Source organism: Ursus arctos, unplaced genomic scaffold (assembly GCF_023065955.2).
Source record: "Ursus arctos isolate Adak ecotype North America unplaced genomic scaffold, UrsArc2.0 scaffold_8, whole genome shotgun sequence".
Classification (NCBI taxonomy): domain Eukaryota; kingdom Metazoa; phylum Chordata; class Mammalia; order Carnivora; family Ursidae; genus Ursus; species Ursus arctos.
In genome coordinates, this window is record NW_026623100.1 from 15618646 (window position 1) to 15640786 (window position 22141).

The 22141-nt window shown below is 37.8% G+C and overlaps 1 protein-coding gene across 9 annotated transcripts in view; it reads left to right on the forward strand.

Moving 5' to 3' along the window:
• SOCS5 (suppressor of cytokine signaling 5) overlaps window positions 1-22141 on the forward strand; it is a 57910-nt gene that overhangs the window by 27258 nt on the left and 8511 nt on the right. The window contains exon 5 of one of the 9 annotated variants that reach the window (XR_008958221.1): window positions 21369-21519. The exons of 6 other annotated variants lie outside the window; for them this stretch is intronic. The gene's annotated coding sequence lies outside the window, so the exon portion shown is untranslated. Of the gene's footprint in view, window positions 1-5575; window positions 5599-21368; window positions 21520-22141 lie in introns of those variants that run through there. 2 more of the 9 variants (XM_044378227.3, XM_057309163.1) reach the window with 2 other exon arrangements.

Genomic DNA, 22141 nt, shown 5'->3' on the forward strand with positions numbered 1-22141 from the left:
ACTCCTCTGGGAACCTCAGATATGTGGGGTCATTTAACATTCATCCATCGTGACTGGCTTCTTTCACTTAGCAGAATGTCTTCAAGGTTCATCTATGTTGAAACCTGTGTCAGAATTTCTTTATAAGGCTGAATATATTTCATCTATATGTACCACCTTTTATTTATCTTTTCATTTGTTGATGGATGCTTGGGTTGCTGTCTTACACTTTTTTTGTGAGAGTATAACTTGTGAGTCCCTATCATTTTTAAATATGGAGACTTTAGGGGTACCTGGCTGGCTCAGTCAGAGAAGCATGCAACTCTTGATCTCAGGGTCATGAGTTTGAGCCCAACATTGAGTGTAGAGATTATTTAAAATAAATTAATTAATTTTAAAAATAAAATATGGGGGGCGCACCTGAGTGGCTCAGTTGGTTAAGTGTCCGACTCTGATTGCAGCTCTGGTCTGATCTCAGGATTGTGAGATGGAGTCCCACACTGGACTCTGCGTTGGGCGTGAAGCCTGCCTAAGATTCTCTTTCCCTTTCCCTCTTCCTCCCGCAAATTAAAATAAAATATGGAGATTTTACTGTCATTGGACAATGAGAAAGAAATTATAAATTATGCTGTAGCTTCGTGGTTTTGCTTTTATGAAATTCTCTAGCATTGAGGAGGAAAGGGTAATGAGTGGGTAGACTAAGGAAAATTAGCTCCATTCCTATCACCTGACCCCCTTTGTTAGTAGGTGGAAATTTAGTTTAGTGACAATAATGATTGGATATTTGATTGCCAATAGTATGACTGATGTCTAGAAAATTCTGGGTTTTGGCCTCTATTCCACTGGGCACATAGTCCAAATTAGCAATCTAGTTCTTTTACTAAAATTCTCAGATCAAGCTTTCAAATAATGTAAGTAGAGTACATGTCCAGTGGTTTAAACAGAATCTCACACACTTTCCTGTTGCTGCTGATTATTGGGTCAGTTTGGCAAAATGGTGAGTCAGACTTGACTAGCCAACTCACAGGCCAGCGGTTGATTTTCCTCAATTACTTGAGCCAAGACCCAAGCACCAAAATAGAACAGAGCACCTTGGTTCTGATACCTTTCTGTCTTTTCCAAAAACATCTGGCTGTTACTTCCCATGCCTCCCGTAAGTGTTTTGAGTGACAAGAAGCAGCACAAGATGTCCTTGTTTTTAAATCTTATGGTACCATTGTAGAGACGAGATTAACCTGCCTGCAATCATCTGAGCAGGAAAGAGGAGGAAACAATCAGTCCTAGAAATACCTATCACTGTAAAGGCAAGAGCATATGTTCTCATAGCTTCTACATAGATGTAAAAACTCTTAAAATCAAATACAGTTTTTTCCCATTAGCTTAATTTCAACCAAAGGGACTAAGTTAAGTTAGTTCAGTAGATGACATTCATAAATTACATCCGGGAAACTGAAGTTCTCCCACACTGTTAAATAAGAAAGCGGAATCCAGATTGCTTACACGGCTAGTGAAATGCAGAACAGGGGCAAGAACTTCGATTCTTTCATAAAGAACAACATCTTAGAATAAATAGATATACCAAGGAGAGTTATGTTCTAAATATTTTAAGTTATTGAATTAACATTTAACATGTAGTTTAACTTCATAACATTGGAAGTAATCTGCCAGTATGGAATTGAATGTTTCATGTTTTTCTTTAGTGGAACATTTTGTTGGATCTGCTGTGCCAAATGTTTATGGCTTTCTCTCTCAGAATGGCTCTTTGTGTATATAGCAAAACATATATAACCATATGGAGTCAAGTCAGAAAAAACTTGGCAAAGGAGTGTTTCTCTTATAATTAGATTAGAAATTGTCTTAAAATGTATGTTATAGTACCGATAAAGGTAATCCAATCAGGGAAATGATCAGTATAGAGGAGGACTCTTATTTGGGTTTCACAATAAATTCCTGAGGTGATTGTTGGTAACACTTTGCTAGTTGCCTGCAACAAATATTGCTTTCTGCTTTCTTTGTTTTCTCTTGTGTATGCTTCCTTTTTGCTCTTTATTTTCCCTTTTTATGGTGAAATGTAACATACACATATATTGAACAATGAATGAAATATAAAGGTGCAGTTTAATGAGTAATTATAAAGCACACCACCCAGATTAAGAAACCGAACACTGCCAGTATACCAGAAGCCTGCTGTGTGCCCCAGTCAAACCCCAGCTGTCTCTACCCCATCCCATCCCCACAAGTTACCAGATTCTTACTTTGGTGATAATCCTTTTTTCTTTCTCTTTAAAGTTTACCGCCTATGTGTACATCTCTAAATGATGTCATTTACTTTTGCCTTTTTCTACACATATATGCAGACATATGTATATATGTCAATATGTAGTCTTTTTTTGTCTGACTTAATTCTTGTGCCATTCGTCCATGTGTTATATATATGACATTTTTATTTCTCTAATCCATTGTACCCATTCTGTTCCACCACATGAATATGCCATGCAAACCCCTGTCTGGGGTGGACAGACTTCTTAGGAACCTATATCCTGGATATCCTACCCACCGGGCCTTTTTTCTCTTGCTTCTCTCTGGGCTAAAACCTTCCCTACAGTCCCCTGGGGGGTGGAATTACAGCTTAGGTTTTGTTACAGTTTACCTTTACCTGAGGTGGTCTTTGTGGTCCCAGTTGAATGTGGGAAAGAGTTCCTTGTACTCTCCATCTTTTGAGGAATTTTTGCATTGACATTTGTTCCCCTCAGTGAGGCCATTGAAACCAAAGACCTAATTTGCATGTTTGTTGTTGTTGTTGTTTCTTTTTTTGGATTTTACTTATTTATTTGAGAGAGAGAGAGTGAGTGAGCACAAGGGGGGGGAGGGGCCGAGGGAAAAGCAGATTCCCTGATGATCAGGGAGCCCGATGAGGTACTCGATCCCAGGACCCCAGTATCATAACCTGAGCTGAAGGCAGAAACTTAACTGACTGAGCCATCCATGTGCCCTAATTTGCTGTGTTCTATCTGCAAGTGACCTCAGGGCCAATGTCTTCGGGAGTGGGGAGCTCCTGTTACCTCTCTGGGGTCCCAGTTGACCATAGAATTTGTCTGGCAGTTTCCCACCATGTTGTCTACTTTCTGTTTTAAGATGTTTTTGTTTTTTTGTGTTGTGTGTGTGTGTGTGTGTGTGTGTGTGTGTGTGTGTGTGTATCTAGGAATTTTTAATTGTTTTCAGCAGGAGGGTTTGTCAGAAAAATCTTAGTCTGTCATTACTAGTTATGGTATCCTCTTGATTTTTTTTTTCCTACTTAGCCTCCTATTTCCTCTTTTTTCTTCAGCCTCCATGTTAATGACTTTCACAAAGATTCATATATTAAGTATCTAATACATACCAAGCATGACACAAAGGAAAGTCCCCGCTTTCTTGAAACTAATGTTGTAGTGGATCCTGGATTGTGGGCAAAGTTGCAGCGCTATAGGACAGCATTTTCCAAACTGATCCACAGATTACTAGTGTCTGTGAAATCTTAATAAGGTTGCCTTTGTCAAGTAAGTCTGGGTAGTAATGCCCATGAGGGTCTCTTCTCTCAGAGGGCTTAGGCATTACCTTATTTAACTGCAACCTTATCTGTAGAATACCTCTAAGTATTTTGTAGCATATAAATATTCCAGGGAACATGATGTATGAAACTCTGGAGTAGGATTCTGGAGTAGTAGTAAACATCTCCATATTATTATGTGTTGTCATAGAGCAATTTCAGCTCCTGCTATTCCCCCAGTCATGTCTAAAGGGAACATATGCAGAGGGAGTAAACCGAGGCAGCTATGCTTTACATTATAAACGACCTTCGCTTACTCGGCTGTAGGTGCTTGCAGCGGTGCAGGCGTCAAATCAAAGGCGCCAGTCATAGGTCATAGGTCAGCCACTGGCCGACCAGGTGCACTAGCACAGAGTACTGGCCAGATAGGAACAAGCAGAACCAGCCAGGTTCCCACAGGTCTCGTTGGCCGGTTAAAGAGATCTAGCTCTTGCTGCTTTTGATTTTCTGCCTGGGTATACTCAGGATAGACAAGTAGCGGGAGTGGTGGTTACGTAAGGATACACATGATGATGTAGATCACAGAACTTACAAAAAGTCACAGATTTTGCAGTTAAGCAGTGAAAGGGAGCAGAGTTTGAAAAATCAAGAGGAGGAGATAGGAGGGATCTGTGATGCATCAAGAATTAGCCAAAGGTATGACCAAGTGACAGCTTTGGGGTTAAAAAAAATTAGAGTATAGGAGCACAGAGACTAGCTGGTGGCTGGAGGCAAAGCAAATACCAGAAGCCTGGTACCCGGGGACTTGCTGAATCACAGCAATGGCAGGAGTGCTAGAACAAGGACCCACAAACTCCCGGTGCACGGTCCCCTAGGGCAACCTTGGGACCAGGCCACAGTCTCCGTTCCGGTGTCTTTGAGGCCTACTCAACTTGTGTTACTGATTTTGTTCTTGGATTTCTTTGAGAAGTCCGATTTCCCTTATCCTCAGATTCATGCTTAGAACCAGTCATTGTCCCCACCCTTGCCCAACTCCTTTTGCCAGCCTGAGTGAATGTCAGTACTCTGCAACCAGAAGAGACTGATACATAAGGAAAGAGGTGAATTCATAGCAGAATGCTACTTTTTTGATTAACAACTAGAAAATGTTTTTATGGCAACAGAATATGCAGCCTTCCTACCACTGCTTATTCCCATCTTTTGATTACATTTTGGAAACTCAGCTTCTAAGCTCAGCTGTGCTAAAAGTGGTACTTTACATGGCATCACATAATCTATTTCTGTTGGTTATCCAAAAATAGTATCTTCATATAAAAAAAATGCACATTACTTATTATCAGTACTCCTTTGGAAAGGGTATTTTATATTTCCCAATCCAGTGTTACTTACTACTGATCCCTACTACTGTTTGAGAAAATCAGGCTGCCTTTGTGGAGATCTCTGTATTATATTCCTTTCTTCATTGATTTGGTTCACCCACCCCTCTCACCCCACTGTGTCTTTGTGTGCCTTTTTCCTTCCTCACTCTTACCCTACCTTTTCTTTAAAAGTGAGTTTTTAATACTTCGTTATTTATTTCTTCTACATTTTACACATAATTTTGGGTTTATAATATGAAATCAGATTGGTCTTTTTCAAGATCTATTTCCTTTTTGAATAGCACTTTTTTCCAACTAGGAAATTAATACATTTGAATGTAATGTTTTAGAAAATGTAGAAAAAGGAAAAAAATGAAATTATAATAATCAAAAACCACCCATGATAACCACAGTAGTATCTCCTATCCATAATCTTTTTATTAAATATGTTTATATGTGTATGTGTATGTTGAGGTCAATTTAGATGTAGTTTTATATCCATATTCTATTTAATATCATGAACATTTACAGAATATTAAATATTCCAGAGACATCGTTTTTAATGTCTGTTATTTCAGCATATGAAAGTATCACAATTCTGTTAACTAAAAAATACAGTTATTGCCAGTTTTTTACTAAGATAATACTATGAGGACTATCTCATATATAAATCTCTGTCCTTATCTGACTATTTTCTTGGAATATATTTCTAATTGTGAAAACTTTGGTCTAAAGGTACAGTATATCATTTGTCCTTTAATTTTGTTTATGGCATATTTTTTGACATCCAGAGTTTAAAGTTTTATGTCATTAATTTTTTTTTTTATTTCCTTTTGGTTTCTTTCTTCAGCGTTTTGTTTAAATAGGCTTTCCCGTCTCCTCTTTGAGAGGTCATATGGTTCCTTTTATTTACTACTTTTTTTTTATGGTGGGCTTATCTATTTTTACAATCCATTGAAATTCTTACCCATTTCTCTTACAGGAACATTTGAGATTACTAAATTTTAGACCCAGAGGTATAGTTTTCAAGTTTTAGAAAATTTGTTAACTGTATTTTTATTCCTATCTACTTCCAAACAGAAAAAAAAAAAGATGTTTAGCATGGGTGCCTGGTTGGCTCAGTTGGTTAAGCGTCTGCCTTCACCTTGGGTCATGGTCCTGAGTCCTGGGATCAAGCCCCACATCGGGCTCACTGCTCAGTAGGGAGTCTGCTTCTCCTTCTCCCTCTCTCTCTCCCTCTGCTGCTCCCCCTGCTTGTGCTCTCTCTCTGTCTCTCTCTGTGTCAAATAAATAAATAAAATCTTTTTTAAAAAGATGATTAGCAATAAACCTATACTTGGACATTTAGTATAATGATACTTGATCTAGACTTACATAAGGGAGTGGGAGAGGGATCTCCAAGTCTATCACAGATTTATAAACAAAGGTCTTCCATTTGGGTTTCCTGTTGGTAATAGCAGAAAACACGAGGAGCACTATGACTTATGTTTTTCAATGTCTGCTTAAAGGAAGCATATTGATTTTTTTAAAGAGAGAAATCTTGGCAGTAAATCCAAAAAGGAGTTTTTTGTGTGGGTCTTTATGTAAGAGATGATATCTATGATACCATTTTTTAGAACATGAAATAATACAGGCCATTTATTTATAAATTCTTTTTTTTTTTAAGTTTATTTTTTTTAGTAATCTCTACACCCATCGTGGGGCTCAAACTCACAACCCCAAGATCAAGAATCACACGCTCTTCTGACTGAGTCAGTCAGGCGCTCCATTTTATAAATTCTTAATAAAAGTTGAGGGCATAATATTAAGCTGTCATTCCAGTAAAGTATATCTGTAGGGAGTCAGAGTAATGCAGACCACGTACCTGAAGTAATTTGATCAGGTACAGAGCATAGAAAATCTTTGTGGATGGTTAGATATTCCTTAAACTAGCTCTCTTAACATAATAATCAAGATTTCTAAAAATCAGATTTTGATTTACGTGTATTTACAATTAGCAGTTGGAAATAGCAGTTGTGGAATGGTTCATCTACTATAGATCCAAGTATTTAACTGGCAAGTTTGACGTTTTATTGGGGAAATTAGAGTCTATTATTATTTGACAAGGTGGAGAATTCTCTCATATAAGTGGGTTTTCAGGATTACTTGCAAGCAGTAACAGACTATTTTTACCTGCCATACCTCAAACAATTACAATGTGAACTATTTAAGTAAATAGTAAATCTTAATCCATTTCAAATCTGACAGTGTCTAAGAAAGTTTTGAGTTTTCATGAAGTAGTTTTTCCTTCGTTATCAAAGAATATGAGAATTACCTATTTTAAACTGCTCAGTTCATCTTTGAAACTATTTAAGCTTACTTTTCTCTATTTGTAAAAAGAACCCCCATTTTAAGCTATGTTTGTGGGAAGTAACCGTTCCTTAAGCTGTGTAGGAAGGTTTTTATAGGCGGAGACCAGGCTTGTGTGTGGGGAGGGGGGTGTTGTATTGACAGAACAGTATGCCTTTTATTAGGTATTTTTGCAGCTGGCACTGACTCGTATTTAAACTGAGTATTAAATCAGCACCTGACTGGAGCACGACTTAGCTGTAGAGTATGAGACTATTTAGATAACCCAGTATGTTGGATGTTAGGGTTCTACTTTAACTGGACAGTAGTGTGACCAGGAGTCAGAACTGTAACTGCTGTACTACTGCTAGGTCTTAAATAACGTGACTCTGTTTGTGGAATGCTATGCTTATTTTTTTTACATTCTAACACTAAAAAAAAGAAAAAAAAATCACAGCGCCTTGAGGTTAGTTCAGTTGCTTGTAGAGGAAAGACTACCTGGGCTGGCCAGAGACAGAGGGTTGCTTATCCTCCTTAACATCGCCCATGAAAGACTCCTCACAAATCTCTTCTGGTGGTTTATTTACATTTTTAACTATTTGCAATATTAATTTTTTTCCCTAAGAGTTTCTAAGGAATTCTCCTTTTTTAGAGAAAGATTCTTTATACACATAAAAGCAACCATTTGGTCACCTTTTTTCTCCAAGTGATATAATTTCAGGTATGTAAGTTACCGTTATATTCCTAAATTATGATACTGAGAACCATTGTTTTGTTGCTCCTTTTGTGCATAGTTTTTAAAGCGTGGAGGAAGTAGCCAGGCATCGAGTCCCTTGACTTTTTTCTTAGCTGCTTGCAATCATGGGTTCAATATTATGGAAGATGTTCCAGAGGGCAGTGAGTGGAGGAAGGTAGGCTATGCTCGGCAGCTGTTACAACTCAGACATGCAAATGATGCTGAAGCCTGAACATGGGAGGGGAGTGGAGATAGAAGGCATGGACCTGGTGCGGCTATGGGCTGGACTGTATACCTCATTCTTCTAGTTCACCGCTCCCTAGGGGAAATACACAGGCAGGACGTCCAGCATAATTTCCTCCTTCCATTTTCATCTCATCCTTTTGAAGCATATAGAAGTTAGAACTTTGGCTAAAGGAATTATTTCACAGAAATATCAATCAGTCTGTTTTCTTGACCTTTAAGGTCATTTTCTTTGTCGCAAGACATTTAATTTCAGTTTCCAGTGTTTGTGGTTAGTATATAGATCTGTGATTTGATTTGTGTATTGATCTTGTGTCCTGTGACCCTGCTGAGAACGTGTGTTAGTTCTAGGGTGTTCCATTTTTCCTTCCTTCCTTCCTTCCTTCCTTCCTTCCTTCCTTCCTTCCTTCCTTCCTCTTTTAAGATTCCTTAGTGTTTTCTATATGGGCAATCATGGTCCTTTGAGAATGGACAGTTTTACTTCTTCCTTTCCAATTAGTATGCATTTATTTCTTCTTCTTGCTTTATTATGCTGGCCGTTGCTTCTCCTTTGACCCTGAGCTCTCGCTCTGGCCACCAGTGATTAGAAATCACAGTTGCTAGACAGGCTGACTTCTGCCTGGAATCCTTGCCTGGGTTGGTGCTTTCCTGTGCAAAGATTTTTAATTACAGATTCCAAGTTTTTAAGAGTTATGGGCTATTAATTTTTTAATTTCTCTTTGAGTCAGTTTAGGAAATTTATATTTTTCAAAAAATCTAGCCATTTCTTTTAAGTTTTTTAATTTATTGGCTTAAAGTTGTTCATATCTTTTAAATCTTTATTTTATATCTCTATTTTTTCCCTTTCTTGTGTCTTACAATATATATCCCTGTAGTTTGTGACCCTAGAGTATTGTGCTTTCTCAGGGTTTTGGTCTTCTCTTGGTCTGGTCAGTATGCAGGCACACAGGACCTCTCTTCTCTCGAACCCCAGCCCCATTTCTAACTTGCAGTTTCTATGCTGCCGTGCATCTGGTGTCCAGAGACTATATTGTTTGTTTAAACTGTGGGTTGGCTTAGAGTAAATATGGGTAGAGCAAGGGCTTTAAGTATTCTTATCTGAGAACTTGAACTTTATTATGATGTCTTCCACATGTGGTATCAGTAAATGTTAAAATGAGTATTTTTTTTTATCATTTTTCAGCTTACTCATTTCTGAGCTCTTGATAGGTGAGGTTTTATTTCAATTCTGTTAATGAGCTAAAGGTTTTTTAATTGTCCTATTTTTTAAGATAAAATTGTATGTCACGTGGTAAAACGTAGCACAAAACTGGGGTATATTACTTGGAGTTCCTAGTCTATAATTTTGGTCAAAATGTTCCTTTTGACGTTAGTTTTCTTACATGATTAAAAGGTATCCTCATTTGCCTTTACTTATCCCAAGACCCCTCCCAAATACCTTTCTAAAAAATAGACTAATTTCAAAATGTTTAAATTTTCTTTTTTTTTTTTTAAGCTGGTAGAGAATCTAGATCAAAAACACTGAGGCTATCCTCATTATGTTTGTTTTCTCTCTTTCTTTCTTGGATTCATTACGAGCTCTCAAATTATTTGAAGACCCTTCGTTTTCTACAGGCCTAAAATTTGGCATAGAAGAGAATAGTGCCCTTTAAGTTTATACAAGGAGGATAAATGTATTCTGAGTGGTTTTAGATTAAAAAAAAATAAAAGGATAAAAGTAAAGTGTGTTTTCCAAAAAATCATATTTTAGTCCTTAGAGTCTTTTAATTTCTGATGAGACTAAACTGCAGGGTTTGTAAAAACGGTTGCCCCTCCTAGAGAAGGAAGTGGCCCAGATTACAATTGCTCACTTACCATTAGTAACTAATATTCTTTGTAAATTATTAGCGGGATCACACTGAGCTCATTGTTAAGCACTTCCGCAGATCAGAGATACTTTTCAGGGTTAGGGCTAGCTGGTGTAGTCTCTTGCTCCACTCAGTTCCTCAGCTGAGAGTTGTTTTGCTTTGTCGGTTTTTGTCTGTAGCTACCTTTTGACGTTAAGGGCGTTGCGGAGCAGCGGCGTTGATGCCCTTCTGTAGAGCTAATCATACACGGTTACAGTGCTTAGGGAAGGTGCCCGGTTTGCCTTGAAAGGAGAGAGATAAAGGCAAGACTAACTCACCAATCATCTCTCCCTAGACATAAAAAACAGCTTTGCTTTTTGCTACTATCACCAACATGTACCTTCTCCTGCCTTGGATTAGTTGTAAAACAGAAGCTACCATTTTTGAGCCCCTGTGATATACTCGGCTGTACTTACCTTATATCATGTTATCCTCTTAGAAACCCTTGTAAGAGAAGGTAATTGTTCCTATTTTTAGCTGGAAATGCTGAGACTTAGATTTCACACAGCTAGCAGAGTGCTTGAATTTGATTTTCAGGCTCTCTGAAGCTAAAGCATATGTTCCTTGTGTTCCACCACAGTCTGCCAATAATGCTAGCCAGATATGAAACGTTTCAGTGAATGGTATATTTGTTAGTTTATTACATAAGATACTTTCTCCATAGAAAATAAAGTATAACTTATTAGGATTTTATGCTTCTCTAGTGTACAGTATCTATATGGTAAAATTTAAATTGTGGCATTCTTTGTAGACTAAAAAGGAATTTTGGAGCAAAAAAAAAAAAAGAATGAGGCCTGTGTTCCTGGGCCTTGCCCAGCACTATACAGATTAACTATGCTTCGTTGAGGCTGTAGATGAACTTCAGCTTCAGCTGCTACGGAACATTGAAATCCCTGTAGTGTTTCCGAGGAAATCATACAGAAGTTTAAATGGTTAATAGAATTTGCATTCTGACAGATATTACACATCAGAAGATACTGACATTTTGTCATGACCCAGAACTGAATGGGATAATTATTTTTTAAAAGAAAGAACAGCTAAAGCTTTTGCTAGATACTACTGGTAACATTTTTGAAGCCTCCTGTCTTTTGAGTGTGTCCTATGCCAAAGGCTTTAATAGATGCAGTTTCGAATCCTCATGCCCAACCCAAGAGGTGGGTGTTGTTATCCTCGTCTTACCAAGAGGGAAATTTGGTTCAGAAATTCATCCAAATATGAATACGTCCAAGTTCACAGCGTTGTGAAGTGGTAAAGGTGGAAAGGAACCTCCTGTCCTCCCCCATTCCCCCTTAGACTATCTCATGCCTGTGCCCTTGCCAGTGGAAGCAAAAGGCAGGCAGTGTCTCTGCAAGTGGTTTGGTTTAAGAATCGATTTTGACAGCCTGGAGCGCCCTCCTACCCTGGAAGTTAGAATTGTGTGAGTAAAATTTGAGAAACAGAGATGCAAATTTTATTTACTAGTTTCTTGTTAGTAGAAATAGCCCTTAAATTATCTTTTGGGGGAAGGTATTGATGCAGTCTAACGCTGTGACTGGGTTCTTAATTTGATGTCCCCTTTTTCTTTTTTTAAATGAACTATTGTATTTCTCTTAATATGCAGGAAAAAGTATAAGAACTTCTTAAGCTTCATCCCTTGAAATTAGACATGTGGTTTCAAACACATTCTTTTTTTTTTTTTTAAGATTCTGTTTATCCATTTATTTGAGATAGAGAGAACCCGAGGTGGGGGGAGGGGCAGAGGGAGAGGAAGGAGCAGGCTCCCTGCTGAGCAGGGAGCCCCACGTGGGACTCAATCCCAGAGCCCCTGGGATCATGACCAAAGCTGAAGGCAGATGCTTCACCGACTAAGCCACCCAGGTGCCCCCAAACACATTAACTGACCTTTACTAATATTCTCATTAAGAACTAGAACTTATTTACCTAGATCCATTAGTTTTAATAATGTCAGAACATTTCGGAGTAGCATACAAGCCTACACAAAGGGTTAGGACTCTCATAGTAGATAGGCATAGGATAGACAGCAGAACATTTCACAGCAAGCAGGTGAATATGGCTTTTACTGTACATTCTTTTGGTCAGAGTATTGTTTCACTCATTACAACTGAAATGGAGCAGCTAGTAATTTTCTTTTGAGTATGTATGTGCTAGCTTTGTCAACTTTTAGTATCAGTTCCATCCTTTTCTTGCTCTATAATAGTTATAAAAATATAGAAATGATGTATTCCTTGAGGTTTTAAAAGAGCTTTGTAATGACACTTCTTGGACTTAAAGCTATTAGTACACAGTTGTAAGCTGTATTCCACAAGAGAGAGAAAACCTGAACAGTCTGATAATAATGGAAGGAACTCCACCTCCAGGATATTACTAATCTGTCAGTTGTATTAATTTCTACATCTATAAAATTGAGAGCATATTTACTCACGGGGTTGTCGGGAGAAGTAAAATTTTTGTATCAGTGCCCAGCACGTGGTTAGCATTCAATAATGGAAATCATATCCTCAGCCGTCAGTGTCATCATCATTATTATTATTTTCAGCTTTCCAGATGTTTGCCTGTTGTTGGTTTTGGTGTGTATGGGTGTTTTTTTAATGTTTGTTTTATTGCTTACTTCAAAGACTCTTGGATTTGTCAGTTTAAAAAATGTAGCTGCCAGACATTTTTCTCTTTTACTTGTCTGATCCTATCTCTGACATAGCTAATTTAAAAAAAATACATTTTTGAAGAAATGAGAAGAGATATAGCCACAAACACGGAGAAGATTTTTTTAATTGTAAAATAATCTTATGTACAGCTTCTTGCATAAAAGAAAACACATACTAGGGCACCTGGGTGGCTCAGTCCGTTAAGTGTCTTCTGCATTTGGCTCAGGTCATGATCCCAGGGCCCTGGGATCAAGTCCCACATCGGACTCTTACTCAGTGGGGAGTCTGATTCTCCCTCTCCCTCTGCCCTTCCCCACTGTTCGTGCGCTCTTGCTCTGTCTCTCAGATAAATAAAATCTTAAAAAAACAAGAGAGAGAGAACACATACTAACAGAGGTAACAGTGGTTATCTCTGGGGGGTGGAACTTCAGGTGAGGTTAGACTTTTTTCAGTAGTTTATGTAGTGTTTTAATTCTTCTGTATGTATGTGTTTCATTTTTACAAGAAATAGTTTGTACTTTTTTCACTGTTATTCTCTAGGAACCATCCATATACCTTTATCATTACATACTTAAGATGATCTTCTTAGATTGTTGTTTCCCTAAATTGTTCCATAGAATGAATGACTATTAGTTTTAGTAAATATAATATCAAAAGTGTTACAATGTATTGTATCAGAAGTTGGCAAACAATGACCTAGGGGCCAGATCTGGCTTGCCACTTGTTTTTGTACAGCACATGAGGTAAGGATGAATTTTACATTTTTAAATGATTGAAAAAAAAATCAGAAGAAAGAAATTTTGTAACAAGTGAAAATTGCATGAAATTTGAATTTCACTAACCACAAATAAAGTTTTATTGACAAGTAGTCATACTTACTCGTGTACTTATTTTCTGTGGCTGTGTGTTCAGGCCATAATGGCAGAGTTCAGTAGTTGCCATAGAGAACAAATGGCCTGGAAAGCCTAAAACACTTAACTTGTTATATGTCCCTTCTCCGAAAAAGATTGCTGACCCCTGTACTACATTGGAGAAATCTGTTTAAAATTTTGTTCTGTTGTTGGGTTTTCGTGTTGTTGTTATTGTTGTTGTTTTAACTTTGCCTGCTTTGGGGTAGCCATCTAGTCTAGAATATGTAATTGCCAAATTAAGAGCATTTTGATAAATATCACCAAATTGACATGCAGAAAAAAATCCCCAATATATGAATGTGCTGTTTTCTAAATGGCCTATACTTTTCAATTTTGGATCCCTCTTTTACTTAAGAGTTACAAGCTTTATATTTTCCTAGTGGTTGTTTTGTTTACTTTTGGTTATTAATTCCCATTGTGGTCAAAATGTGGCCAGCATAATTTAGATTTTTCTTATTATGCAATGTATCATGCACAGGAAAGAATGAATAAAATGGAAGTGTAGTCTAAAGAACAGTTAATAAGTAAAGCCACGTACCCATCACCCAGGCTAGAAATAGAAAATTACTAGTGTTTTATTTTTTTATTTTTATTTATTCTTTTATTTTTTTTTTAAGTAGGCTCCATGCCCAACACAGGATTTTGAACTCACGACCCTGAGATCAAGAGTTGCATACTCTACCTACTGAGGCAGCCAGGTGCACTACCCCCTCAGTGTTTTAGAAGCTTCCCGAGTGCCTCTTCCTAATTCTGTATCCTTCCCCTCAATAGGAAGCCATTTCCTTGGTTTTTACATTTTTTTGTCTTTTTTTAAATTATGTTATCTTGGTTACCATGCAGTACTTCATTAGTTTTTGATACAGTGTTCCATGCTTCATTATTTGCATATAACACCCAGATTTTAATTATATATCCATGTATGCCTAAATACAGGGGTTTGCCTGATTAAAAGGTAAATTGATTCAGGGGTGCCTGGGTGGCTCAGTCAGTTAAGCATCTGACTCCATTCAGGTCATGATCTCAGGGTCATGGAATCGAGCCCCGCATGGGGCTTCCTGCTCAGTGAGGGGGTCTGCTTCTCTCTCTCTCTCTCTCCTCCTCTGCCTCTCCCCCTGCTCGTGCTCTCTTTCTCGAAAATAAATAAAATCCTTATTTTTAAAGGTAAATTGATTCATAATGTAGGTATCGTCTGTATCGTTTCTTTCTCTAAGCATTTAGTTTTTGAGATTCACATATAGATGCAAACAGCTGTAGTTGATCATATCTACTATATAGTAATCCATTATATGAATCTACACTGATGGACCAATGAGGCTTCACTTAGATATCTCAATGATAGTCTCAACTGCAGCGTTTCCTAAGCTGAAATAATTACTCTCTCCAGTCCCTCACTTTGCAGACTGCTCTGTCTGTTGTGTTTCCTGTTTCTGAAATAGCATTTCCCCAAGCAAGACACTTGGGAGGGTTTTTTGGTTTTTTTTTTTTTTTGACACCTGTCTCTTCTTCATTCCCCATTTCCAGTCAATCATTAATCCTGTTGATTTGACTTCTTAACATTCCATATCCATCTTTACTTTCACTATCCAGTTGAGCTCTTACATATATGCTGCAATAGTCCTCAGTGCAGCGTTAACATTCTGTCCTGTTCTCTGATCATGGATTCCAAAGCTTACCTCTTTAGCCTCCCCTATGCACTGTTCCATTCACTTGCTAGTCTCTGCGCATTTAGCCATTATTCAGGCCATGCGCACTCCTGCTTTGGGACGTTTGCAAATGCTGTTTCCTCTGCCTGTAGAACACAGTCCTAATTCATCCTTCAGGACAGAATTCTGAAATATCACCTCCTCAGAGAGAGGTCGTCTTTGCTCACCATCCCTTAAACTAGGTCATATCTCCGTACTTTTAGGACTTTGTACTACACCCTGCTGGCACTACTATAAATTTTAATTAAATGGTTAATGAAGAAGACCTCTTATCTGATTCAGTCAAGACCAGTAGTCTGCAAAGTCTAGTAAAGCAAGAAGACATAAAAAGGGATATAAACCTTAAATATTTTACGCTAATTTCAAGAAAAAGACTGCTTGTTCGTTTGTCAGATTTTTTTATGAAGAAGGCAAGATCTTTTCTTTAAGAGTAGGTTCACTAGTTGCAGTTCCATATTGCTTTCCTTGTAGAAACCATACCCACAATATATCATCTAAGATTTCCATTTTGGGTTCTTTCAGTAGAACAAAAATTCAGACTCTTATGATGCATTCTGACTTTAGAATTCCTTGTACTATTCCTTGCAATATTCTAATTTTTTTTTTTTTACTATTTTCTTGCTTATACCTAATTCAACAATGGTATCTCCCCTTTTTTTTCTCATATTTTACTTTAGTTTTTATTAACGTATGCTGTTTCAGAGTCATTCAACTCAGTCTTCATACTCCTCCACGTTTCATTAGGTTGATTAACAAATCACATAATTATGATAATATAAATAACATGAACTTCTAACTGAGTTAGCTAACATAACTAACTCAGTAGAAGTATAACTCAACCGTGGGAACAGGAATGTCTGGGTTTAGTAGATCATAGGGCCTCACATTTTTTGAGTTCACATGTACATGGTCTACTGTATTAATATGTTATGTGTGTTGTAAAAATATAAACCAGATGAGGTTGGATTATATGACCATTTATTACCCACAAGACAGTGATTTTATACAGTTGAACATAATATTAAATAGCAGTATAAAGGGTAAATAGGCATCCAGTTAGATAATATAGACCATGTCACAATAGAGTGTATAAGTACAGTTAAAAAATAACATTTTGGGGGCACCTGGGTGGCTCAGTCAATTAAGTGTTCAACTCTTGATTTCAGCTCAGGTCATGTTCTCAGGGTTGTGAGATCAAGCTCCGTGTCGGGCTCTGAGCTACATGTGGAGCCTTCTTGAGATTCTCTCTGTCCCTCTGCCCCTCCCCTCCCTTCTGTCTCCCTCCCCCCCCACCCCAAGTTAATTAATTGATTTAATTAACATTTTAAAAAGCCCACATGATTCTCAGATTCTTTAAGGGACTATAGCTATGACAGCCATGCATGCCTGGATTTCTGGTTCACTCTTAATATTAAACATTGTATTATCTCTTTCGAAAAATTATTGAAAGTGCCACCAAAATATCAATCAAAACTTGTATCTCCTAAACTGCCTGTCATACCTGAAGTTGGCACAGAAATACTTTAATCAGTGCATGTGTCTCTGTGACTGAAAGACTTTTCACTGGGCAGGTATTACCATGACTAAGTAGTCTAGATGGACTCGGCGGGAGAGGAGGGGTGTGGGTTGGGTTATACTCCTTTTCACCACTGTGGCAGGCCATATAGTCTTAAAACTTGTTGAATTTAATTTATTTCTAATAAAGTATGGATTAAGTCCCATTGAAATGAACCCCAGGAACCATTTCAATTATTTTGTTTTGTGGAAATTTTGTAACAGATACTACTTGGCATGAAGAGGGCCATTGCCTATAGTCCGTATTTTTTTACATATGTAAATTTTTGTAGTAATGGAATTTGACCTCTGATTTTCCATAATTTTGATTTATAGCTTATCCTGTTAGGTATCATTTTTCAACAAAAACTCTTCAACTTACAACAGTTATAAAACCAATTTTAAATTATGATAGTCTTTGGAGGAAGGAATGACTTTTTAGAAATTTGCTTTGGATAGTTTTAAGGATAGCTCTGCAGGTGTAGAAATGTGAAAGCTTGTAATGGATGATGCTCTCATATTCTAGAATCAGTACATTTGAAATTTAGCACTTTTTTTGCCCTGCGTGACTTCATATAAAATCCTAAAGTAATAGACTTGTAAGTTAGGTCTCAAAAGGTTTCAGCTAAATACATTTCCAAAAATTTAATAACAAACCAAACCAAAGAACCTCAAAACTGACACTGTAAATATTAAGATAGTCGAAGTGCCTTCCTGATTCTTCTCACATGGACTCTTTTATGAATCACTATCAGTGTTTTCTTCTTTGCGGTATTACAGCCACCCACACAGCATTCCCCATGTCAAGAAAAGTCCACTTTCTATCCCCAAGGGATATGGAAGCCTAATAGTCTTTCTTTAAAATTAGAATATTTTGTCATGATGCAGTCTGGCAACAGTTGCCAGATGAGGACTGGAGAATACACAAAATTTCATGCTCTGTGAAACTGGTCCACAGGTTCAGAGTTAGAAACTGCCTTCTGTAACCTGGCACGTACACGTGTTTTCTGCAGGTCCCACTTGTTTATACAACTTCTACAGAACTGTATAAGGAAGATAAGTGGTTTAATTTGGGTTGCTCTCTAAAATGGGCAGTCATCTTTCAGGTATAATTTGCTTGTCAAAGAAATATCTGTAGATCGCTGTAGAATTTATCTTATAAACATGAAGAGAGACTTTGGGACTTCTTGAATGTTGCTCTTCTGGTATCTACAGTGGTATTGTTTGTAATCTTATGTACCCTAGACCAGGGTCAGCAAACTTTCTGTGAAGAGACCAGATAGAAAATATTTTAGGCTTTGCAGACTACACATGGTCTCTGTCGAATGTTCTTTGTGAGTTGCTTGGTTTTGTTTTTTTATCCCTTTAAAAATGTGAAAATCATTCTTAGCTAGGGCCCATACAGAAACAGGCCATAAGACAGATTTGTCCACTTGGGCTGTGGTTTGCTGACCCCTGCTCTACATCAGTACTGTCCAGTAGAAATACAATTTGAACCATACATGTAATTTTTAATCTTTCAGTAGCCACATTTAAAAAGTAAAAAGCAGATGAAATTAATTTTAATAATATATTTAGCCAATTATATGCAAACTCTTAGTCATTTCAGTATGTGGCACAAGCCATATTTCAGGGGCTCAATGACCACATGTATTGGACAGAATGCTCCAGATGGGAGCTACTCAGAATAAGGGGCATGAACTTGTACAGTTTGTTACCAGTCTCTGACAAATGAAGTATAGGAATTAAAAGTAAGCATTTAAAATATTTATAGCTATTTGGTAGCTCTTTTATGTCTATTCAATCTAATAAGAAAATTGGCACTTGTATTTCATATGTCTTTTTTTACATTTCATTTTTCCTAATAATTTGTTCTTGTCTTACAAAAGAATCAATCTGCAAAATTGAACAACCTGCCTCTCTTCATTCTGGATGGTTGAAGAGGCACTGCTGTAGACAGTTTCCTAAGACTCCACAGGCCTCTGTGTACGTGGCATAAATAAAGCCAAGAGAAATAGTGTTGAGATTTGGTAGGTAGTTTATTTAGAACTACTCACATCCTGCCAGCCGCCCCAGAGCAGTGTCCTTTTTACTTATCTCTTTCAGAGCTACCATTGGAGCTCATGGCTGGAGTACCCTTGGTCAGTGGTTTTCCTTCTCTACTGTAGAATCACCCAGAGAGCTTATTTAAAAAACCCAGCAGTGTCGAGGCCCATCTCCAGACCAATGAAATGATAATCTCTTGGGAGGGGGCCTGTGTATCATGTAGTTTCAAAAGCTTTCCAGGTGATTATATTATGTAGCCAGTGTTTATTGTGTGGATCTCTCACCCCGGGGTGGGGGGTGGGGAATTGCTATTTCTCCATTTGGAAAGAATCACTCATCTGGGCAGGGGGTTCTCTGTATGGTATACCATTCGCTCTCTTTAACAGTGAAAAGGGGACTTTCCAGTTAAATATGTCAGATTGAACATTGGCATTTTAACTGTACTCATTCCTGGAACCCCACTAAAAGGAATAAAAAAAGTATGAGGCATAAACCCACAAGAAAAGTCCACAAGAAGTAAGCCTGATTGGTTAACTAGTTTTTGGTAGAAGCAAGTAGCTAGAAATGAACAGAATGGAGAAGATGATATAAATGCCTGCGAATGTAGATGTTAAGAAGAAGCAAAGCAGTTTATACTGCTGGCTCGAAATTAGAGGAGCCAGTTCAGAAGGTAAGGGTGAAGTATAAAGGTAAACACTGGAATGGTTGAAAGTCTGTATTGCTCAGGAGACTGTTGCTCTTTGACCTTGGATAAAACTAACTAGAGGTTTGGGGCGCCTGGGTAGCGCAGTCGTTAAGCATCTGCCTTCGGCTCAGGGCGTGATCCCGGCGTTCCGGGATCGAGTCCCACATCGGGCTCCTCTGCTGGGAGCCTGCTGCTTCCTCTCCCACTCCCCCTGCTTGTGTTCCCTCTCTCGCTGGCTGTCTCTCTGTCAAATAAATAAAATCTTAAAAAAAAAAAACAACTAGAGGTTAGAGCTTGGAGAAATTTATCTAAGAGGGTCAATCAGAGCTTGAAGTGGGGTATCTTTTGAAAATAAGGACACCTTTTGAAAAGTAGAAACTAAGCAAAAGTCTGAAATGTTGTGTTTAAAACCCTGCCATTCCCCTTGCCCTGTTCTCAGAACATGGCAGTCATGGAAATGGGAATATTTCTCTCTGGGATAAACAGCCAGGAGAGGGGCACCTGGGTGGCTCAGTCAGTTAAGAGTCTGCCTTGGGCTCAAGTCATGATCCCAGGGTTCTCCCTGCACAGTGGGGAGCCTGCTTCTCCCTTTGCCTCTGCCTCTCTCTCTCTGTCTCTCATGAATAAATAAATAAAATTAAAAAAAAAAAAAAAACACCGAGGAGTCAAGACTTACAGATCCTGACTTTCATGGATTTCCTAATAAAAAAGCACCTCACTGCCTCTCATCACCTTGTGGGAAAGCCAGCCAGTTGACAAGTACCTTACCAACCGCCTGCACCACCATGCACACAGAGCTTCTGATCAGCATGGTAGTGGCCACATCAGCTGTGATGGACAGCTGGGGCTCATCAGACCCTTGTGGAAAGCCTTTAAAATAAAAAAACAAGAGACCTACTAAAGATTTAAGGAGAAAAAAAGGAAGAAACATAAAAAATATTTAAAATTAAAAAAAAAAAGAAAACGTGAAAAATTTGTATCCTCTGAGAAATGTGATATTCATCCAAGAAACCAGAATAGGATGTTATTAAAAAGAACATTCAAAGAATAAGAAAACAGTGTTAGGAATTACAGCTGTGATAGGAAACACTCTAACTGCAGTTGAAGTGTTGCGAAGTGATACCAAGAAATCTTCCAGACAGTAGAAAAGGAAAAGAAATGCAATATTGAAAAGAAAATCTGTACAATCAGAGGATGAATCTGAGAGGTCTACTGTCTAACAAAAGGACTCTCAGGAGGGAGGGATGGGGGCAGTTGGAAGGACATGGAAAGGACACATGAATGTAAAAAAGGCCCAGGCTAAGGATAAAGAGAAGCAGCTACAACTTCTCACAAAATAAAAACAAGTCACATGACAGGAGACTGGGAATTGCTGGGATACTGGACTTATTTTCCTTGATTCCCTGGGAGTAGAATCAAAGATGGAGAGGAGTGGCAGGCAGTGCTACTGTTGTTACAAGCCTTGTACTTGGAGACGACAGCCATGCTTCGTTTTACTGTACTTCCCTTTATCGCGCCTCACAGATACAGCGTATTTTCGTTTGGAAGTCTGAGGCAGCCCTTCGTCAAGCATGTCTGTCGGTGCTGTCTTTCCAACAGCGTTTGCCCACTTCATGTCGCTGTGCCCTATTTTTGTAATTCTTATAATATTTCAAGCTTTTTCATTATTATATTTGTTATGGTGATCGGTGATTATAACTTACTGAAAACTGGTTAGCATTTTTTAGCAATAAAGCATTTTTTAATAAGGTATGTGCGTTGTGTTTTTTAGACCTTCTGCTGTTGCACACTTAATAGACTACTGTGTGGTGTAAACAGAACTATTCTGTGCACTGGGAAGCCAGAAAAGTCATTTGACTTGCTTTATTTCAATACTCACCTTATTGCACAGTTTGGAACCGAACCTATAATGTATCTCCAAGGTGGGTCTGTACACATGTATGAGTTAGGTAAAGATAATCATTTTATGATTTCATAGACATAATATGTTGGCATTATCATTAGTCCAAGAGCCCTTTCCGTAAGAAACTAAAACAAAGATACATAAGGTTTATTTTTTATTGTTGTCTTAACCCTAGTCGGTGTCTTGAAAATCCAAGTATTTATCACAAAGAGCATTAGTCACAGTGATGGGAAGATCACCTCTAATGCTTCTCATCGCTGTAAGATAAAAGACTCAGTTTTCCATTACTGACTCTAAACTCTGAGAAGTAGTACTTGATCAAATAATAAACATGAACAAAAAATTCCGGGGAAAAAGTGCCATACTCATTAAATGGCAAAATAGAAAGACCTTTTTTAAAAAGTTTCTGCTGTCCTGTTGTGACAAAAAACCAGCTGAATTTTAAGTTTACATTTTTCCATTTCTTCTAATGTTGACTTTTAGGTTATTGAATGAGGTCTGTGTTAGAGTCATAAAATAATTTATTTGCAAAGTGCAATAATCCGCTTTCGAATTTTTTTTTTAAGGAGCAAAAATAAAGATGCCAAATTGCTTATTTTTCGTTTTTATTTTGTTAATTACTTCAGTATCATAGCTTCTTC